This window comes from Schistocerca nitens, chromosome 8 (genome assembly GCF_023898315.1).
Source record: "Schistocerca nitens isolate TAMUIC-IGC-003100 chromosome 8, iqSchNite1.1, whole genome shotgun sequence".
In the NCBI taxonomy this organism is placed as follows: domain Eukaryota; kingdom Metazoa; phylum Arthropoda; class Insecta; order Orthoptera; family Acrididae; genus Schistocerca; species Schistocerca nitens.
The window spans coordinates 132,946,205-132,961,606 of NC_064621.1; the positions used below are offsets into that span (position 1 = coordinate 132,946,205).

The 15,402-nt window shown below is 43.5% G+C and overlaps 1 non-coding gene across 1 annotated transcript; it reads left to right on the plus strand.

Moving 5' to 3' along the window:
- Nucleotides 1–11,192: 11,192 nt before the first annotated feature.
- On the plus strand, nt 11,193–11,267 carry Trnas-cga (transfer RNA serine (anticodon CGA)). The gene has a single exon. It is a non-coding gene; the product is annotated as a tRNA-Ser (tRNA).
- Nucleotides 11,268–15,402: the final 4,135 nt, after the last annotated feature.

A 15,402-nucleotide genomic window follows, 5' to 3' on the forward strand; every position in this document is an offset into this window, starting at 1 on the left:
CCTCGAATAAGTAGACGAGCATAATAATAGCAGAACTAACTGGAAGTTCGGGGGATCCCTTACAGTAAGTGCTAAAGAAGTTACAGCTAAAATGTCGTTACCTTTTCAAAATGATATATCCACGCTGTGGCTGACCTGAGTTCAAAGTCTGATGCGATGAATGAAAATATTGCTAAGATGATACAAATCTAATTACACCTCCTAATTTCGGTTATGCTCTGCATTGCTCGTAAGAGATGCAATTTTAGAAGGGCGCTTCAACGCAATGGCCCTTACTGTTCGGTCCCTCCACGTCTAGCAGGAACCGATTTGTTAGTTCGTCATTCGATAACAAGCCGACGACACAAGGAATGATTCGGCTCTTTCTGGTTACTAGAATGTATCCTAAGAGTTGGGGCAAAGTGTCAGTACGATCAGTTTCACTCAGCAGTTTTAGAAACTTCAGTTTCATTAAGCAATTTAACTAAAAACAAAGAAGTTTCACCTCCTCAGTTATTTTGAAACACCCTGTATATATATATATATATATATATATATATACAGGGTGTTTCAAAAATGACCGGTATATTTGAAACGACAATAAAAACTAAACGAGCAGCGATAGAAATACACCGTTTGTTGCAATATGCTTGGGACAACAGTACATTTTCAGGCGGACAAACTTTCGAAATTACAGTAGTTACAATTTTCAACAACAGATGGCGCTGCAAGTGATGTGAAAGATATAGAAGACAACGCAGTCTGTGGATGCGCCATTCTGTACGTCGTCTTTCTGCTGCAAGCGTGTGCTGTTCACAACGTGCAAGTGTGCTGTAGACAACATGGTTTATTCCTTAGAACAGAGGATTTTTCTGGTGTTGGAATTCCACCGCCTAGAACACAGTGTTGTTGCAACAAGACGAAGTTTTCAACGGAGGTTTAATATAACCAAAGGACCGAAAAGCGATACAATAAAGGATCTGTTTGAAAAATTTCAACGGACTGGGAACGTGACGGATGAACGTGCTGGAAAGGTAGGGCGACCGCGTACGGCAACCACAGAGGGCAACGCGCAGCTAGTGCAGCAGGTGATCCAACAGCGGCCTCGGGTTTCCGTTCGCCGTGTTGCAGCTGCGGTCCAAATGACGCCAACGTCCACGTATCGTCTCATGCGCCAGAGTTTACACCTCTATCCATACAAAATTCAAACGCGGCAACCCCTCAGCGCCGCTACCATTGCTGCACGAGAGACATTCGCTAACGATATAGTGCACAGGATTGATGACGGCGATATGCATGTGGGCAGCATTTGGTTTACTGACGAAGCTTATTTTTACCTGGACGGCTTCGTCAGTAAACAGAACTGGCGCATATGGGGAACCGAAAAGCCCCATGTTGCAGTCCCATCGTCCCTGCATCCTCAAAAAGTACTGGTCTGGGCCGCCATTTCTTCCAAAGGAATCATTGGCCCATTTTTCAGATCCGAAACGATTACTGCATCACACTATCTGGACATTCTTCGTGAATTTGTGGTGGTACAAACTGCCTTAGACAACACTGCGAACACCTCGTGGTTTATGCAAGATGGTGCCCGGCCACATCGCACGGCCGACGTCTTTCATTTCCTGAATGAATATTTCGATGATCGTGTGATTGCTTTGGGCTATCCGAAACATACAGGAGGCGGCGTGGATTGGCCTCCCTATTCTCCAGACATGAACCCCTGTGACTTCTTTCTGTTGGGACACTTGAAAGACCAGGTGTACCGCCAGAATCCAGAAACAATTGAACAGCTGAAGCAGTACAACTCATCTGCATGTGAAGCCATTCCGCCAGACACGTTGTCAAAGGTTTCGGGTAATTTCATTCAGAGACTACGCCATATTATTGCTACGCATGGTGGATATGTGGAAAATATCGTACTATAGAGTTTCCCAGACCGCAGTGCCATCTGTTGTTGAAAATTGTAACTACTGTAATTTCGAAAGTTTGTCTGTCTGAAAAGTACTGTTGTCCCAAGCATATTGTAACAAACGGTGTATTTCTATCGCTGCTCGTTTAGTGTTTATTGCCGTTTCAAATATACCGGTCATTTTTGAAACATCCTATATATATATATATATATATATATATATATAGAGAGAGAGAGAGAGAGAGAGAGAGAGAGAGAGAGAGAGAGAGAGAAGTTTCACTTGTCGACTCGTAACCGAGGATACCTCACTGGAATCTTCCGATTTTCTGGTAGTTTGATAATTAGTAAATGATTAGGAATTAGTTTCTTTCTTCTGTTAGCGCGTAATTGTATAGAGAATTTCCTTTGTGGTTGTAGTTTCTTATTGTTGTACCGTATTGTAATGAGCAAAGCTGTTGTGGCATGCATGTGAATTAGCACCAAGTATCTCGCAGGTGCTTTTGAAACTAATTAGATATTGATTATTTTCAGTGCTATTTTAGAGTGTCTTTCTATCTTTGCTTTTCAAATTGTTTTTTTTTTCTGTGTTATCGTATGAAATACTGTGTTAATAATGGCGTGCAAAAAACATAATACAGGGCTGAAAGTAAACTGAGAAATGACAGCGATTACGAGGGTAGCTTGTCAGCACCATCTAGTAACGAAGTGTTAAATATTCAAGACAATAATTTGGTAATTTGGCGTAGGGATATGTTTGATCAACGCGCGACTATTACGGAAATGTTTCGTAAACCGAAATGGGAATCGCTGGTGGGGAAAAGACGTTCTTTTCACGAAACGATATTGAGAAAGTTTAGAGAATCGGCATTTACGTCAGACTGTCGTGAGGACTGCGAAGAAGAAAATGTTCAAATGCGTGTGAATTCCTAAAAGAAGTAATTGCTGAGGTCATCGGCCCCTAGACTTACTATTTAAACTAACTTAAAGTAAATTATGCTAAGAACAACACACACAGCCCTGCCCGAGGGAGGACTCGATAGTCCGGCGGGAGGGCCGCGTAGTTAGTGACATGTCCCTCTAACCGCGCAGCCACTCCGCGACTGCGAAGAAGAAATCAGGGCTCTTATGGAAGCATGTAGACAGTCATTTTACATCGCTCCATTTTCGAGTGGAACAGGAAAGAGTATGCATCTCCACCATGCATCTTATGATGGCTTGCTGAGTATACATGTAGATATAAATGTTGATTACTTATTGCTGAGAAAAATATTTTCAAAGGACATTTCAGGATGAAGGAATGTACAACCATAAAAATAGACTTCATTATTACTTTTCTTTTTCAGTTTCAAGAAACTAAAAATCATGCTTACTATTTACTACACAATTTCGAAGAAATTTAATTTAAATAAGAAAAAAAGAAAATAAGTTTCCACATCCAATGAAACAGTTTCGTCAGTTTTATATTTTTTCCATTTTCCAGTAGAGTTATTACGTTTTAACAAATAAGATAAAAGACACGGAAGCTAGGTGGGGAAGACACCTATAGCTGAGCGAATGGAACGGCTATAAGGGATTGAAGAAGGCCCATGAGATCACAGAAAAAAATTGTAACAGGAAAAATGTAGAAAAAAAGAAAAGAAAAAAGTCTGTTGCACAAGCAAGTAATATGTTCTATTTTTTCATGGAAATATTGGGATAAGCATCTATAAATAAAATAAACACATTTTGATATATCTTCTCTCTTGTTCTGTTAGGCTTTTCTTCCTATATTTCCTCAGCCTATATGTTTATATACCAACTCTTCTTCACAAGCGAGAGGAAAATATCAGACATCGATTATCAATGCACTGCATGCAGTGTGAAGGCAGGTGCAATATTGATGCACAATAATTCAGGAAAAACTAATTTTTCGCGTGTAACAGACATTCAATTAACGTTTTCGAAATTTACTTACATACTCTGAGTTCTCACAACGTATGTACGTCATCAGGTGACTATTCCCATGACTTTGAGAGGTCATCTTCTTCGTCTTTCGTTGACGACTAAAACAGGCAGCGTCAGAGATATAACTGATTAAGCGAATTGCTAATTGATCGCAAAACACAAACGTTACCGTCAATCGTGAACCTTAACAGAACCACGCAGCATTCGGGAGGGAAGTAAAATAAATTTTCAGACATAAAATTAAATCAGCAGAGAACACGGGCACTTGTAATCCCGAAATCCACTACATACCTTCCTTCTGTCTAATCTTCTTGTAATAAGTATCTGTCAAGCACTTCACAGTGGTTTGCAGGCTGTGGATGTAGATGTAGATGCAAATAATGCTGCCTCATGTGTTCCCTGTGTGGGTAGTGACGAAATTCCATATTTCAACCTGCCAGTTTCAGTACTGAAAAAAAAGAAGCAAAAACCTTGCTACGCTCGAGCACGGCATACGATGCACGCGTAGTTTTCCGTTACATAGTAAACACTCAATGATGCAGGAGGGTAGAAGCATTTCTTTGCACTAACTCAAGCTGGAATTATTATATTCCTGTCGGCTATGTCACACCATTGACATTTTACGCTCTTCTGTGGTGAAATTAACCTTCTCTTGTGTCGAATATGCCACTACAAGAGTTGAAATATAGCTTGCGAGTAACTAAAAAGAAAATTATACAGAAAGAGAAAAATTGCTATCATCTGTCCTGTTCTGCCTTGTAAGCATTCCTCCCTACGGAAGACAACATTCTGTGGCGCGCTGCCTGGAGATAAGAAAGTCTGCTTCCCGGGAGCAGAGAATAAGGAGTGATAGAGCGGTGGGCGGTCGTGGCTGGGGAACTGTGCGACGCGGGCTTCGGTCTCAATTTATGAGCCACGGATGGCTACATTTGTCAGCTGGGCGACCGGAGGCGTGAGCTCCAGCCCGCATACGTGGTCGAGGAAGGCACCACCTCGTTCCACCCACCCAAACCCCCGCCCCTCTCTGTCTCTCTCTCTCTCTCTCTCTCTCACTCTCTCTCTCTCTCTCTCTCACACACACACACACACTCACACACACACACATACATCTCGTACATACGTGCCTACAGTTGATTATCTTCTATGGTAAAATCGATGTTGCTGACTTAACTGTCTCCGACATGAGCATCAAATTCCTGGGTGACAGCATGTGTTACGTACTAGTTACCAACACTGTTTCCATTCTTTCCAAACCGACTCTATGGAAGTTCTGGTTGATTGCACTTCGCAGAAAAATTTTCTCCCATCAAGAGCAACTTTGAAACTTCCTGGCAGATTAAAACTGTGTGCCCGACCGAGACTCGAACTCGGGACCTTTGCCTTTCGCGGGCAAGTGCTCTACCAACTGAGCTACCGAAGCACGACTCACGCCCGGTACCCACAGCTTTACTTCTGCCAGTACCTCGTCTCCTACCTTCCAAACTTTACAGAAGTTCTCCTGCGAAACTTGCAGAACTAGCCCTCCTGAAAGAAAGGATATTGCGGAGACATGGCTTAGCCACAGCCTGGGGGATGTTTCCAGAATGAGATTTTCACTCTGCAGCGGAGTGTGCGCTGATATGAAACTTCCTGGCAGATTAAAACTGTGTGCCCGACCGAGACAGTTTTAATCTGCCAGGAAGTTTCATATCAGCGCACACTCCGCTGCAGAGTGAAAATCTCATTCTGAAAACATCCCCCAGGCTGTGGCTAAGCCATGTCTCCGCAATATCCTTTCTTTCAGGAGTGCTAGTTCTGCAAGTTTCGCAGGAGAACTTCTGTAAAGTTTGGAAGGTAGGAGACGAGGTACTGGCAGAAGTAAAGCTGTGGGTACCGGGCGTGAGTCGTGCTTCGGTAGCTCAGTTGGTAGAGCACTTGCCCGCGAAAGGCAAAGGTCCCGAGTTCGAGTCTCGGTCGGGCACACAGTTTTAATCTGCCAGGAAATTTCATATCAGCGCACACTCCGCTGCAGAGTGAAAATCTCATTCTAAGAGCAACTTTCTCTCAGACATCAAGCTATTTACCTATCACAAGGTGATAGGCAGGCAGTAAGGACAATTCTTGGTGTAAGTCACCGTAATACCGGTACGATGGTATAGTTTGAGAGGGTCATCTTTGGGGAATTTGGGAGAGTTGGTGTAAAAATGTAAACCAGAGCTTCATCTGCTTCTTTTCAGAATAGTCCATTTCGATGTACTCCTAATGTGTCAAGATCTGGATAGCGAAAATCAGGAATTGACAGCAATCTTTCCTCTTTTTAACTTTCTCACAATTTCTGTCCCAAAAGAGTCCTCATAGTCCACAAGTAAGAGATGATAAACATCCATTCTTGTTCTTTACTGCATTCTGCTACAACCTGCAAGCTCTGTTTCTTCTGCAATTCCGTTCTTCCTGTTGATCAATTACACAACTAGTTCATCTACTACTTCTTCGTCTATGTGTTACTCATCAGTTACAAATTCGAAGGCGTATCTGTGAAAACATTTCAGTTTCTTGCAAAATTCAGCTTCTCCAGACTAAACTTATCATTTAACTCATCTTCTTTTTCCGCTGCTGTTAATAACACCATTTCATTTCCATATTTATCTTTTCCTTTTGCCATCGACTCTCTTCATTTTACTTATTTCTTACACTGTTTACTCTTGCCAACAGTTTTATTCTCCTCTGTATATTCTCTTATGGCTACACACATCTTCCAAGGATCAATAATACTCTTCTGTATGTTCTTCGCCTTTTTTATTTAGTTATTACTTTCAGGTGCAGTCTCTTTCAGCTAAGGAATTCAATGTCTGTTCTTATACTCCCACTGCATGTCTCACAATTTGTAGATCCCTACATGGGTCACAGTTTACACGCTTCCCACGCAGGTACTAGGGTTGGAACTTAAATAGTGGCAACTATTGATTCACAACCGATACGAAAGAGTTACATGTTTGCAACTGTTATTGTCCTTCAGAGTAGTCACCAGCGTTGTGTAGAATCCTTTGCCAGCGATGTGGAAGGATTAGTATACCATTAGCAGAGCCTGTTCTGTTGATGGTGCGAATGGAGCGGTTTAAAGTTATGGTCATTCTCGAGTACGACTGTGATGGTGCTACCCTATTACATTCCTCCACGGCAGACCGTCAATGCACAGTATTACTGTTCATTTTTTAAGCATCTTCTGCTACCAGCTTTGCGAAAGAAGCGGCGACACTTTCTGCGCAAACAATCCATCATTTTGCACGACAATGCGCTGGCGCATACAGCGCAAGCTGTGGCTGCTCTCTTCGGTCGTTCAAATGGCTCTGAGCACTATGGGACTCAACATCTGTGGTCACAAGTCCCCTAGAACTTAGAACTACTTAAACCTAACTAACCTAAGGACATCACACACATCCATGCCCGAGGCAGAATTCGAACCTGCGACCGTAGCAGTCGCGCGGTTCCTGACTGAGCGCCTAGAACCGCTAGACCACCGCGGCCGGCTCTCTTCGGTCGATGGGACTGGGAAGTACTGTACCATCCACCATACTCCCAGGACTTAAGTCCTCGTGACTTTGATTTGATTCCGAAGATGAAGGAACCACTTCGTGGCATTCGCTTCAGAACTGTTCAAGAGATTCGACAGACAGTAGACAGCTCCATTCGCACCATCAACAGAACAGGCTCTGCTAACGGTATACTACGCCTTCCACATCGCTGGCAACGGGTTCTACACAACGCTGGTGACTACTTTGAAGGACAGTAACAAGTGCAAATATGTAATTCTTTTGTATAGGCTGTGAATAAATAGTTGCCACTATTTATCTCCAACCCTCGTATCTTCGTCACCTTCCTAACTTAGTTTAATTATATATTGGATAAATTTTGCACACTTGCTTTCCAGTGTCCTAGGGCCTCCTATAGTGCCAAATTGCCTGTTTACGTTTTAGGCTCGTATATTCAAAAACAAAGAGAAGCGATACATGGATTCAAGTCTGATCTTGTCATCTACGCGACTCAGTTAACTAATATAGCAAGTGGGTGGGCGAGTGATTTGGGGGAGCGAAGGGAGTGGGGATCGTCTGGCAATTCCTTTGAGATCCCCATCAGAAATGCTAATGACAGTACGCGTAAAAACGTAAAAGACTTTTTCTACATGTTGAAGCCAAAATCCAGTTGAGGCGTTCCTAGACTTGCTGACACAAATCTACAGCAGTGCACATTACCTTTTGAAAGGTGCATTTACTCCAGCATCCAATGGCTGTGGCCGATGTGTACAATGAGGCAAGAATGACAGCATTATAATGGAGTCAGATTTCGCTTTTTCCACCATATTGATGTCAGTATGAGATTGGCGATTATTGAGCAACTGCAAAATCGGATCTGCAGTTGATGGTTTAGTATGTTCCATAAAATAATCCACATATTTCACGAACTCCGTAGCTGTCAGCATTCCGGTGGTCAGCCTTTTATATACAGATCCTTGTATTTAAACCTTGGGAAAATAAACATGGGAGGAACTGCATGACCTAACACATTTGTTGCCAGTTCCACTGTAACCAGTATCCCTCGTTCAACAGATACTCCAATTGCTTCATTCCCTTCTTGCTAATAACTTTCCTCGGCTTTAGCACTGTGGTAACGCCTGTTTCATCTAAATTATATATTCTTGAAGGTGAAAATATCTATTTATCGAACACTGTGCTCAGCTTTGTAAAAAAATTCGGTGTTTGTCGAATGTTGTCGCCCTGCTGGCGCTCGTTGACTCCGGTGTTCTCATTGACAGGTGAGGATGTCTTTTTAAATAACCAGTCAGCCAGTCTGGACCAGCTTCTTTATTTTCGTGCCACGATGGTAGAATATTGCGAGCATTGTATTTTAGTGCACATTCGTACATTATATTTTGATTAAAATTCAGTCTTGATCACGTTATGTCTGTTTTAATGAGTAACCGGTTTCGGTTTTTTCTATAAAACCATCATCAGACCCATTGGCTCCCTTGGGTTGGTAGGTGGAGCTCTCCTTGCTGCTGTGCAGTCAATCAGTTGACTGCACAGCAGCAAGGAGAGCTCCACCTACCAACCCAAGGGAGCCAATGGGTCTGATGATGGTTTTATAGAAAAAACCGAAACCGGTTACTCATTAAAACAGACATAACGTGATCAAGACTGAATATTAATCAAAATATAACAATTAATTGATCACTGTATTCCAAAAATGTTTACCAAAATTCGTACATTAACTTTTTGACTTGTTCTGGTAGAAGACTAAATAAAATTGAAGCACATTGCAACAGATATTCCGCTAAATTATCTTCCTGTTCTTCATTAAAGACCAATCTCACTTTTTTGTAATCAATCGCGATATTTTTTACTCCAGATCTTAGCTTTTTGAGAAATCTGTATAAAGTCATATGAGAAATATCCAATTCTTTGGCAACAGTTTTTATTTTCCTGCCATCGTTGAGAACTGCATCTGCTGGTTTTTGCATCAACACCTGTGACACAGAACCTCGTGTTATTTTTCGGGTATACGTCCTCATACTACAAAAGAAAAGAATAACGATATTTTTATTCCACTGGTGGTACAAACGACTTGGAGCAAGTTGTTCCGAGGTCAGAACGTGCCCCCGAAAAACGGAACATGTAGCCCCAATCACACATGTTGAAATAAAAGCAAGATATTGCTTACGTTACGAAACACAGGTGATTTACGCATTTTGTACCAAAATAGTAGATAAATCCTTACAATAAAACACTGAAACACTAAAAGCTACTCATTAAAATTCGTCAGATCGATCAATAATACTAAAGACGAAAATATTTACTTACGTGAACCAGCGACGCACGTGCTGTCGTTTCGATGTTCCGGGGACCACTAGCCCGTTTACGATGGCTGCCGTCGGTGCGCTGTGGCGTATCATTTCACGACGTGTTTACTTCTTATTCAGATCTCTTTCCCTCGCGGAGTTACTTAAATCGGAAAAACTTACCTCGGTAACTTCTGGCCCCACTCTCCCCTACGTAGTAATTCTTCTGATGTCAAGATGACAAAGCCTACAAAAGAAGGCGCAATTTCTAAGAAGAAATAGAACTTTTTATTACCTAATGACGATCAGGGCAATGGTCATGCAATAAGTTAATATCGCAGTCCAGTCGGATAGCCTAATAAGGGCTCACATGTTTTACTGTGTGCTAAATATCTTGTCGTCGTGCTCTCAAATGGTCGCACTATAATTATCATCGTCTTTCCTCTCCCTCTGGCCTTACTGCTTCTCGAACTCCACAAGATGCAAGACTTGGGGTGGAGAAGGCAGAGGGAAAAAGTATTGTTCTAATAGACCGCAAGGAAACAATACTGCAAGAAACTGAACTGTGGATGAAGCCATATGACGTCTGCATAGAACACATTATGGCATCATGTACAGCATCTCTGAATATTGCACCTCGTTCTTGGCAGTGTACGAATATTCATAATTTGGAGGACGTTTTTCTGGGTTTTAAGGACAACACCCTGAGGCAGCTTAAGCACATGACCATTAAGCAAGGTTCAATAATTTTAGACTCCAAATAAGAAACTGTCATATAGAAGTCGGATACTTGCTTCAGTACTCGTCTGTAGTGTATGGGGCGTACAGTTACAAACTACTGTATGAATATTAAGATGTTAAAATCTTATCAAATGATTATTTTTAATGAGTTCAGGAGCAATGGTAATGTAAAATATAATGTGAAATAGAGTCCTTTACTAATAAAGGCAACATAGACAGCTCTATCTGAATGCTTTACGTTCTTACAAAAGTACACTATTCTACAGCTGGAAGAGCCAGTATCGTGACAGTACGCTACGTAATACTGCACTTCAGTATAACTGTGAGAAATACAAATTATGAATCACAGTACTGAATTCAGCCTCTCGGTAACTTTATATCTTCTGCTTCATTTATTTCTTAAATTTAGCAGCAATTTTTCTTTTTTTTTTTACTTTCTTTCTTAAGTATTCGTCTTCGTCGTCATACATTTCCTCTGGCTTCTCATTAGGGTCTGCCTTCTTGTTGTTAGTCTTGTTTTGGTTTTAGGTCAACGTTCCTCTTTCGTTGTTCAGCGTCAGTTTCACCATCTTCTTCCTCCTTCTCTTCATACAATTCTACAATTCTTCTTAATCTATTTCGTCGTCAATCCCTTCATCCATAGTTCCATCAGCAGCATAATTCCAGAATGAGATTTTCACTCTGCAACGGAATGTGCGCTGATATGAAACTTCATGGAAGATTAGAACTGTGTGCCGGACCGAGACTCGAACTCTGGACCTGGGTACTGGCAGAAGTAAAGCTGTAACGACGGGGCGTGAGTCGTGCTTGGGTGGCTCAGATGGTAGAGCACTTGCCCTCGAAAGGCAAAGGTCCCGAGTTCGAGTCTCGGTCCGGCACACAGTTTTAATCTACCAGGAAGTTTCAGCAGCATAATTACTAGTTGGATGAACAAGTCGATTGCATTGTACTATGTTAATGTTACTCGTTATGTGGTAGTGTGAAATCAACAGCAAGCTGTTGCATAGAGCCAACCTTCAGGACAGAAACTGGTACTTTTATGGTCTGAACGTGAGTATCGGTATCCCAGTGAGAAACCGATGTCTCGTCATCTCCACCATTCAATGTATGTCCGCAGAAATATTCCTCACACATGCTGATTGTTCTCCTCTTTAGAATGTAAAAAGCTCTGTCAAACAGAGACGCCAATTTACACAGTAGGCGTGCAAAAATAATGATGGAGTCGCGCATCGCGACATCAGCTGTATTTTTCCTGCCGAACTCTGAAACGATGACATTTGGGCAGTAACACAATGTTGTAACACTCTTGCTAACTGATCAGACACATAGCTATTTCTGTGAACAGCCATTCAGCGTAGTGTCAAACAGAAACTCGAGATATAACTTTGAAGCAAAGGCAACGTGTGATGTAAAGCTGCGGCGACCAACTGCCGGCGTGGAGTGACCACGTGCTCGCCGTGTTCGCGCGACCACCACAAAGCAGGTGGATCGGACGCCGCCCTGGGCTGAGCACCCTCACTGCGGTCTCTGTGGCAGCGCGCGGGCGCAAAACGCGTACAAGGGCTGGCGGTGGGCGCTGGATGACTCTGGAGTTTTTTGCGGTGTCGGCGCCTGCTGCGGTCACGGGGACGGGAAAGAGGGGAGGGGGGAGGGGGTGCAAGTGGCCGGTGGTCGCGATATTGGCTGCAGTTTTAATTAGCGCCGAACGCCACAGGCTCATTGAGTGGTCTGTGAGGGAGGGACGCCAGTTGCTGGCAGGCGGAACCCATCCCCTCACGGCCGCAGACGCGTGGCTCTGCACGATGCCACAAACCCAGAGGCGTGCCTGTCGACGACACCGAGGACTCTCGTGTAACCCCCAATGGACGGAATTACCAAGTAATAAAGAGAAAAAAAATTATAACTGCCGTATTTGCACCACGGAAGGGTCAAATATAAAGTACAGGTCAGTTCCGTTAATAAATTATATTTCATAGTGTTACATATATGGTACAGCAGGCATTTAAGAATAGAGCTGAATTAAATGCTGTATTCTGAGTACTGATGCGTCGGTTTAGCGGGAGCAATTGACTGAGTAGTGGAAGTGACTGGGGGACGCAAATATACAGGGTGATTCAAAAAGAATACCACAACTTTAGGAATTTAAAACTCTGCAACGACAAAAGGCAGAGCTAAGCACTATCTGTCGGCGAATTAAGGGAGCTATAAAGTTTCATTTAGTTGTACATTTGTTCGCTTGAGGCGCTGTTGACTAGGCGTCAGCGTCAGTTGATGCTAAGATGGCGACCGCTCAACAGAAAGCTTTTTGTGTTATTGAGTACGGCAGAAGTGAATCGACGACAGTTGTTCAGCGTGCATTTCGAACGAAGTATGGTGTTAAACCTCCTGATAGGTGGTGTATTAAACGTTGGTATAAACAGTTTACAGAGAATGGGTGTTTGTACAAAGGGAAAAGTTCTGGACGGCCGAGAACGAGTGATGAAAATGTAGCACGTTAGAGAATTGGCTGTTCCCTCAGCTCGAACAAGAAGCACAACAATTCATATTTCAGCAGGATGGAGCGCCACCACATTGGCACTTATCTGTCCGTAACTACCTGAACGTCAGCTACCCGAGGCGATGGATCGGCCGTCAGGCAGCCCGTGACAGAGCACTTCATCACTGGCCTCCAAGAAGCCCTGATCTTACCCCCTGCGATTTTTTCTTATGGGGGTATGTTAAGGATATGGTGTTTCGGCCACCTCTCCCAGCCACCATTGATGATTTGAAACGAGAAATAACAGCAGCTATCCAAACTGTTACGCCTGATATGTTACAGAGAGTGTGGAACGAGTTGGAGTATCGGGTTGATATTGCTCGAGTGTCTGGAGGGGGCCATATTGAACATCTCTGAAGTTTTTGAGTGAAAAAAAACCTTTTTAAATAAATGATGTATAACAGAAGGTTATATTATGTTTCTTTCATTAAATACACATTTTTAAAGTTGTGGTATTCTTTTTTGAATCACCCTGTATTTTAGTAGTTCCTACGGGGCTCACGGCTCTTACATGAGTTTGTGCTTGACGCACACGGGGCCTGAGCTATTGTGGACCTTTCTTCTTCCCCAGGTTGCATTCCTTTCCCTGTCTTTCACCTCTGCCTCCTCCTTCCTCTCTGCCTCCTCCTTCCACTCTCTTGTGTCCTTGTTCATGTCGACCTGGCTATCCTCCTGGTTTCCTGCTATAACTTAGGATTTTGTTCCTTTTGTTGTTTTCTTCATCTTTGCTTTTAAGCGTTCTTGGTTCCCCTTTCCGAATCAATCCCTCAAAGGGGCTGCCACCCATTGGACATCCAAATGGGGGATAACACCTTACTTAGAGTCTTCGGGGTGTGGCCTTATAAAATGTTCAAATGTGTGTGAATTCCTGAGGGACCAAACTGCTTACCTCAACGGTCCCTAGCCTTGCACTTAAACTAACTTCTGCTAAGAAGATCATAACCACCCATGCCCGAGGGAAGACGAACCTCCGACGGAAGGGGCCGCGCAGTCCGTGATATGACGGCTCAAACCGTGCGGCTACGCCGCGCAGCTGTGGCCTTATCGCCTCTTCCATCTTTTCCTTGACACTGCTGTTCTCAAACACCGTATGGCAGCACAGTAACCAGTCCGTTCTGTGAGGTCGTCATGTACCCTTTTCGTCGAGCCCCCTGAAAATACACGGATCACACTTCTGATAACTGAGTTGCTACCTCCCTGTGTGTGTCACTAGTCATTCTGGATCATCGGAACTCCCAGAAATAACCTTGCTAGATGGGCCTTGTTATGTTTGGATGGCTCCCGTAGGCGAGTCTCCAATCAGAATGAGTGGTATCAGGGTGGACGTTTTCAGTATCAAAAGTATGAAGCTCCAAATAACTGGCCGTTCTTCTGCATCCATCTCTTCAGTTAAGAACATATCGTTAGTGATACTTCTTATGTCCCTGCCCCTGCGACTTTCCCTCCCCTGGAAAATCCCTGGGAGGAGGGTGACGCTCACCAGCTTAGGTTACAACCACTTTCCCATTATGAAGTTTGTACAAGGACTGACAGGAATACTTTCATCGCCACCAAGCCCTTATTTTTCATGGAAACCATCGAAGAGTGTTCGGTGAAGTTGACTTTCTGAGTATGATGTGTCTGAGTTTGCTGTTGGTCTAAACATTTTCTGCCAGCCTGTTTGCAGCCCTCCATGTCTGTGAGCATCTTGGCGACGTCTCAATGTCGATTACTCCTCACCAGTCTTCGAATATAGTTCAGGAAATCATTTCTCAGAAGGACCTCATCCTTCCAACTGATGAGGAAGTCAGGGCCAATCTGGAATGGTAGGACATCCATTTTTTTCATAATGTTCAGAAAGATATTAAGGTCAGTCACATTCATACCAGGACCTTTATTCTGGAATTTCAGGGGGATTCCCTCCAGGAGAAGGTCAAGGTTATGGTGTATCAGTGTGACGTGAAGCTGTACATCCCACTACCCATGAAGCATTTTCAGTGTTTGCCTTTTGGGCACGTGTCTTCCTCCTGTTCATTTCAGGCTGTTCAGCAGACTCCCTACATAGCGAACGTGATCACTCACTCCATGAGGGTAACCCACGTGTTCTGCAGCCCATGTGCCATAATTGTCATGACCATCACTCTCAACACCCATTTGATTGCCAGTTTATGAGAAGGAAAAGAAGATACAGGAGTGTAATTCCCTCGATCGTTTATCCTACACTCAGACTCATTAGAAATAAGAACTGTCTTCACTCTGTGTCTATGATATCTTGTCCCACTCCTCTTCATCCCAGTCCCACGTCCTCTCCTCCCCTGTGGCTAACGTGAAATCCCCTCCAGGTGCTACCCCCCCCCCCCCCCTCCTACCTGACCAGACAAGTGTCCCACTTCTATGGTGCCTGCTGGTGACAGGGCCCCTCCCATGACACGTCCACCCCTGCCATCTACCAGATCGGAGGCATGCTGCCACAAGTCGACTATGGGATCCACGGTCTGT